Below are 8,033 nucleotides of genomic sequence, written 5' to 3'. Positions count from 1 at the left end.
CCGTATGCAAACCTTAGAAACGGATATATTCTGTAAAATTAGAAGAGATGCATCTTGGTACAGATACGTTGACGACCTATTGGTAATGGTTCCTTATGGCATGAACTTAAGCTAAGACGGAAAATTACAGAATGCATTTCTTGGACACCATGATCTGGCGATCAGGTCATAACACAACTAAGTTCGCAGTTTATAGAAACCCCAACAACAAAGATGATTCTTTCCATTAATTCTCTGCACAGGGTGAGAGAACCAGGACGAGCATGGTAATCATATTCTTAAGAGCTAACTGAATATGCAGCCAAGAATTTTTGTATGATCAATTTAGATGTGTTGCAGATGAGTTTAAGAAGTTATGTTATCCCAAACTGAAGATGAAAGTGATGGAAATATCAAGGAAACATTGACATACAGAAGAAAATGGTGTATAGGAGTACATAACAGTTACATAATCAAGAGGAACACAAATTTTGGATAAATTTGTACAGAAAGTGGGGGTAAACATCACAGATGTGTTGGCAAATATTTATGTGGACAATTTTGAAATCCATTTGCTAAACACTATAAAGGAACAAAACATGGTTTAGCTCCGATGTGTAGACGACGTACTTTGATTTTGGCTGACTAATCTGCCCATTGAGGACCTTCTACATAAGTTAAACTCGTTAGCTCCCTCCATAGAGTTAACTCATGAAGTCAAAATGAATAATACGCTACCCTTTTTGGATGTAAAGGTCATTAGGGATAAAGGTATCTTGAAAACTAAGGTTTACAGAAAACCTACAAATACAGTCTTATGTTCACTAATATTCAAATATACTTAAACAGTGTCAGAATACAGCAAGGAAACGTTACCAAAGAACCCTTGTTCTTCCCTTCCATGAGAATTTTCTCGAATGTGTTCACATTCTCAAAAATCTTAATGTTCAAGTAGTATTCAAATATGACAACACCATCTTTAAAGCCCTCATCAAAAGTAAGTTATCAGATGATACAGGTGTTGTTTATGAAGTCCCGTGTAAGAAATGTAAAAAATCTTGTACTGGACAATCGGGGAAAGATTTAGAGACTAGCATCTCACAACATAGGTACAGTGTTACAATAGTCCAGCAGAGCAACGGCTAATTTCAACATAAAGCTGCTTTTGATCGCCACATCGACTGCGAAGGAGCTAAGACCATAGCTAAATCAAATTGTTTCAGTGAAAGAAATGTATTTGAATAATGTTTGATCTCTGGTACATTTGATCATAATATAGACATACATCCTTTGGTATTTTTCTTTTTAAATGTGAAAGTCTTTTGAATGAAACAATTATCAAGAATTATCCACAAAAATAACATTGTCCATACACTATCTGAGGAGAGGAAGGTTAGATACGTAAGGTCACATAATTAGTTCCCACCTGCTATCCACAGGGATAATAAAACCCCGCCTCACTGCTATGTATAGGGGATACGGGAAAAAAGAATATTTCCCACGTACTCCCTGCGTGTCGCAGAAGGCGAGTAAAAGGGGAAGGAGCAGGGGCCTGCAAATCCTCAACTTAATTTTGTTTGTTTTTGCTTTTCTTTTCCAAAAGAAGGAACAGAGAAGAGGGCTAAGGGAGAATATTCCCTCTAAGGATAAGGCATCTGTTCTGAACGCTACCTCGCTACGCTGAAAATGGCGAATATGAAAGAAAAATATATATATATATATATGTATATATATATATATATATATATATATATATATATATATATATATATATATATATATATATATATATGTATATCTATATATATATATATATATATATATATATATATATATATATATATATATATATATATATATATATATATATATATATATATATATATATATATATATATATATATATATATATACATATATATATATGCAATGGAATTTATTAAAAAAGGGGGTGACTGTATTGTTGACTGGTTGGTAAGGTTATTTAATGTATGTATGACTCATGGTGAGGTGCCTGAGGATTGGGGGAATGAGTGCATAGTGCCATTGTACAAAGGCAAAGGGGATAAGAGTGAGTGCTCAAATTACAGAGGTATAAGTTTGTTGGGTATTCCTGGTAAATTATATGGGAGGGCATTGATTGAGAGGGTGAAGGCATGTACAGAGCATCAGATTGGGGAAGAGCAGTGTGGTTTCAGAAGTGGTAGAGGATGTGTGGATCAGGTGTTTGCTTTGAAGAATGTATGTGAGAAATACTTAGAAAAGCAAATGGATTTGTATGTAGCATTTATGGATCTGGAAAAGGCATATGATAGAGTTTATAGAGATGCTCTGTGGAAGGTATTAAGAATATACGGTGTGGGAGGCAAGTTGTTAGAAGCAGTGAAAAGTTTTTATCGAGGATGTAAGTCATGTGTACCTGTAGGAAGAGAGGAAAGTGATTGGTTCTCAGTGAATGTAGGTTTACGGCAGGGGTGTGTGATGTCTCCATGGTTGTTTAATTTGTTTATGGATGGGTTTGTTAGTGAGGTGAAGGCAAGAGTTTTAGAAAGAGGGGCCAGTATGAAGTCTGTTGTGGATGAGAGAGCTTGGGAAGTGAGTCAGTTGTTGTTCGCTGATGATTCAGCGCTGGTGGCTGATTCATGTGAGAAACTGCAGAAGCTGGTGACTGAGTTTGGTAAAGTGTGTGAAAGAAGAAAGTTAAGAGTAAATGTGAATAAGAGCAAGGTTATTAGGTACAGTAGGGTTGAGTGTCAAGTCAATTGGGAGGTAAGTTTGAATGGAGAAAAACTGGAGGAAGTAAAGTGTTTTAGATATCTGGGAGTGGATCTGGCAGTGGATGGAACCACGGAAGCGGAAGTGAATCATAGATTGGGGGGGGGGGGGGGGGGGGGGGCGAAAATCCTGGGAGCCTTGAAGAATGTGTGGAAGTCGAGAATATTATCTCGGAAAGCAAAAATGGGTATGTTTGAAGGAATAGTGGTTCCAACAATGTTGTATGGTTGCAAGGCGTGGGCTATGGATAGAGTTGTGCGCAGGAGAGTGGATGTGCTGGAAATGAGATGTTTGTGGACAATGTGTGGTGTGAGGTGGTTTGATCGAGTAAGCAATGTAAGGGTAAGAGATGTGTGGAAATAAAAAGAGCGTGGTTGAGAGAGCAGAAGAGGGTGTTTTGAAATGGTTTGGGCACATGGAGAGAATGAGTGAGGAAAGATTGACCAAGTGGATATATGTGTCGGAGGTGGAGGGAACGAGGAGAAGTGGGAGACCAAATTGGAGGTGGAAAGATGGAGTGAAAAAGATTTTTGTGTGATCGGGGCCTGAACATGCAGGAGGGTGAAAGACGGGCAAGGAATAGAGTGAATTGGATCGATGTGGTATACCGGGGTTGACGTGCTGTCAGTTGATTGAATCAGGGCATGTGAAGCGTCTTTGGTAAACCATGGAAAGTTGTGTGGGGCCTGGATGTGGAAAGGAAGCTGTGGTTTCGGGCATTATTGCGTGACAACTGGAGACTGAGTGTGAACGAATGGGGCCTTTGTTGTCTTTTCCTAGTGCTACCTCGCACACATGAGGGGGGAGGGAGATGGTATTCCATGTGTGGCGAGGTGGCGATGGGAATGAATAGGGGCAGACAGTGTGAATTGTGTGCATGGGTATATATGTATGTGTCTGTGTGTGTATATATATGTGTACATTGGGATGTATAGGTATGTATATTTGCGTGTGTGGGCGTGTGTGTGTGTACATTGTGTATGGGGGTGGGTTGGGCCATTTTCTTTCGTCTGCTTCCTCGCGCTACCTCGCAAACGCGGGAGACAGCGACAAAGCAAAATAAATACAAATATATATATATATATATATATATATATATATATATATATATATATATATATATATATATATATATATATACATATATATATATATATATATATATATATATATATATATATATATATATATATATATATATATATATATATATATATATATATATATATATATATGTATATATATATATATATACACATATATATATATTATCCCTGGGGATAGGGGATTAAGAATACTTCCCACGTATTCCCTGCGTGTCGTAGAAGGCGACTAAAAGGGGAGGGAGCGGGGGACTGGAAATCCTCCCCTCTCGTTTTTTTTTTCTTTTTTAATTATCCAAAAGAAGGAACAGAGGGGGCCAGGTGAGGATATTCCAAAAAAAGGCGCATTCCTCTGTTCTTAACGCTACCTCGCTAATGCGGGAAATGGCGAATAGTTTAAAAGAAAAAGATATATATATATATATATATATATATATATATATATATATATATATATATATATATATATATATATATATATATATATATATATATGAGTTTGGTAAAGTGTGTGAAAGAAGAAAGTTAAGAGTAAATGTGAATAAGAGCAAGGTTATTAGGTACAGTAGAGTTGAGTGTCAAGTCAATTGGGAGGTAAGTTTGAATGGAGAATGACTGGAGGAAGTAAAGTGTTTTAGATATCTGGGAGTGGATCTGGCAGCGGATGGAACCATGGAAGAGGAAGTGAATCATAGGGTGGGGGAGGGGGCGAAAATCCTGGGAGCCTTGAAGAATGTGTGGAAGTCGAGAACATTATCTCGGAAAGCAAAAATGGATATGTTTGAAGGAATAGTGGTTTCAACAATGTTGTATGGTTGCGAGGCGTGGGCTACAGATAGAGTTGTGCGCAGGAGGGTGGATGTGCTGGAAATGAGATGTTTGAGGACAATGTGTGGTGTGAGGTGGTTTGATCGAGTAAGTAACGTAAGGGTAAGAGAGATGTGTGGAAATAAAAAGAGCGTGGTTGAGAGAGCAGAAGAGGGTGTTTTGAAATGGTTTGGGCACATGGAGAGAATGAGTGAGGAAAGATTGACCAAGAGGATATATGTGTCGGAGGTGGAGGGAACGAGGAGAAGTGGGAGACCAAATTGGAGGTGGAATGATGGAGTGAAAAAGATTTTGAGTGATCGGGGCCTGAACATGCAGGAGGGTGAAAGGAGGGCAAGGAATAGAGTGAATTGGATTGATGTTGTATACCGGGGTTGACGTGCTGTCAGTGGATTGAATCAGGGCTTGTGAAGCGTCTGGGGTAAACCATGGAAAGCTGTGTGGGGTCTGGATGTGGAAAGGGAGCTGTGGTTTCGGGCATTATTGCATGACAGCTAGAGACTGAGTGTGAACGAATGAGGCCTTTGTTGTCTTTTCCTAGCGCTACCCCGCACACATGAGGGGGGAGGGGGATGGTATTCCATGTGTGGCGAGGTGGCGATGGAAATGAATAAAGGCAGACAGTGTGAATTGTGTGCATGGGTATATATGTATGTGTCTGTGTGTGTATATATATGTGTACATTGAGATGTATAGGTATGTATATTTGCGTGTGTGGACATGGGTGTAAATACTTGTGTATGGGGGTGGGTTGGGCTATTTCTTTCGTGTGTTTCCTTGCGCTACCTCGCAAACGCGGGAGACAGCGACAAAGCAAAATAAATAATAAATAATATATATATATTTTTTATTTTCATACTATTCCCACTAAGCGCGTTAGCGAGGTAGCGTTGATAACAGATGACCGAGCATCCTCACTTGGCCCCCTTCTCTATTCCTTCTTTTGGAAAATTAAAAGTGAAAGTGGAGGATATCCAGCTCCCCGCTCCCATCCCATTTAGTCGCCTTGCACGACATGCAGGGAACACATGGAAAGTATTCTTTCTCTCCTATCCCCAGAGATAAAATATATATATATATATATATATATATATATATATATATATATATATATATATATATATATATATATATATATATATATATATATATATATATATATATATATATATATATATATATATATATACAAGGGAGCTGTGGTTTCGGTGCATTATTACATGACAGCTAGAGACTGAGTGTGAACGAATGGGGCCTTTGGTGTTTTTCCAAGCGCTACCTCGCATACATGAGGGGGGAGGGGGATGGTATTCCATGTGTGGCGAGGTGGCGATGGGAACAAAAAAGGCAGACAGTATGAATTACGTACATGTGTATATATGTATATATCTGTGTGTGTATATATATGTGTACATTGAGATGTATAGGTATGTATATTGTGCGTGTGTGGACATGTATGTATATACATTTGTATGTGGGCGGGTTGGGCCATTCTTTCGTCTGTTTCCTTGCGCTACCTCGCTAACGAGGGAGACAGCCATAAAGCAAAATAAATAATAAAATATATATATATATATATATATATATATATATATATATATATATATATATATATATATATATATGGGAGTATGAGATGTATCTAAGAATGACTCAGGAGGTCAACAGAAAGGTGCAAGAGGTGAAAAAGAGGGCAAGTGAGAGTTGGGGTAGGAGAGTATCATTAAATTTTACGAAGAATAAAAAGATGTTTTGGAAGGAGGTAAATAAAGTGCTTAAGAAAAGGGGACAAATGGGAACCTCAGCGAAGGGGGCTAATGGGGAGGTGATAACAAGTAGTGGTGATGTGAGAAGGAGATGGAGTGAGTATTTTGAAGGTTTGTTGAATGTGTTTGATGATAGGATGGCAGATATAGGGTGATTTGGTGGAGGTGGTGTACAAAGTGAGAGTGTTAGGGAAAATGGTTTGGTAAACAGAGAAGAGGTAGTAAAAGCTTTGCGGAAGATGAAAGCCGGTAAGGCAGAGGGTTTGGATGGTATTGCTGTGCAATTTATCAAAAAAGGGGGTGACTGTATTGTTGACTGGTTGGTAAGGTTATTTAATGTATATGTGACTAATGGTGAGGCACCTGAGGATTTGCGGAATGCCTGCATAGTGCCATTGTACAAAGGCAAAGGGGACAAAGATGAGTGCTCAAATTACAGAGGTATAGGTTTTTTGAGTATTCCTCGGAAATTGTATGGGAGGGTATTAATTGAGAGGATGAAGGCATGTACAGAGCATCAGATTGGGGAAGAGAAGTGTGGTTTCAGAAGTGGTAGAGGATGTGGGGATCAGGTGTTTGCTTTGAAGAATGTACGTGAGAAATAATTAGAAGATCAAATGGATTTGTATGTAGCATTTATAGATTTGGAGAAGGAATATGATAGAGTTGATAGTGATGCTCTGTGAAAGGTATTAAGAATATATGGTGTGGAAGGCAAGTTGTACGAAGCAGTGAAAAAGTTTTATCGAGGATGTAAGGCATGTGTACGTGTAGGAAGAGAGGAAAGTGATTGGTTCTCAGTGAATGTAGGTTTGCGACAGGGTTGTGTGATGTCTCCATGGTTGTTTAATTTGTTTATGGATGGTGTTGTTAGGGAGTTGAATGCAAGAGTTTTGGAAAAAGGAGCAAGTATGGAGTCTGTTGTGGATTAGAGAGCTTGGGAAGTGAGTCAGTTGTTGTTCGCTGATGATACAACGCTAGTGGTTGATTCATGTGAGAAACTGCAGAAGCTGGTGATTGAGTTTGGTAAGGTGTGTAAAAGAAGAAAGTTGAGAGTAAATGTGAATAAGAGCAAGGTTATTAGGTACAGTAGGGTTGAGGGTCAAGTCAATTGGAAGGTGAGTTTTAATGGAGAAAAACTGAAGGAAGTGAAGTGTTTTAGACATCTGGGAATGGATCTGGCAGCGGATGGAACCATGGAAGCGGAAGAGAATCATAGGGTGGGGGAGGGGGCGAAAATTCTGGGAGCCTCGAAGAACTTTTGGAAGTCGAGAACATTATATCGATAAGCAAAAATGGGTACGTTTGAAGGAATAGTCGTTCCAACAATGTTGTTGGTTGTGAGACGTGGGCTATAGATAAAGTTGTGCGCAGGAGGTTGGATGTGCTAGAAATGAGATGTTTGTGGACCATATGTGGTGTGAGGTGGTTTGATCGAGTAAGTAAGGTAAGGGTAAGAGAGATGTGTGGAAATAAAAAGAGTGTGGTTGAGAGAGCAGGAGAGGTTGTTTTGAAATGGTTTGGTCACATGGAGAGAATGAGTGAGGAAAGATTGACCAAGAGGATATATATGTCAGAGGTG

Source organism: Panulirus ornatus, chromosome 32 (assembly GCF_036320965.1).
Source record: "Panulirus ornatus isolate Po-2019 chromosome 32, ASM3632096v1, whole genome shotgun sequence".
Classification (NCBI taxonomy): Eukaryota; Metazoa; Arthropoda; class Malacostraca; order Decapoda; family Palinuridae; genus Panulirus; species Panulirus ornatus.
Note: the sequence above shows the minus strand (reverse complement) of the source record.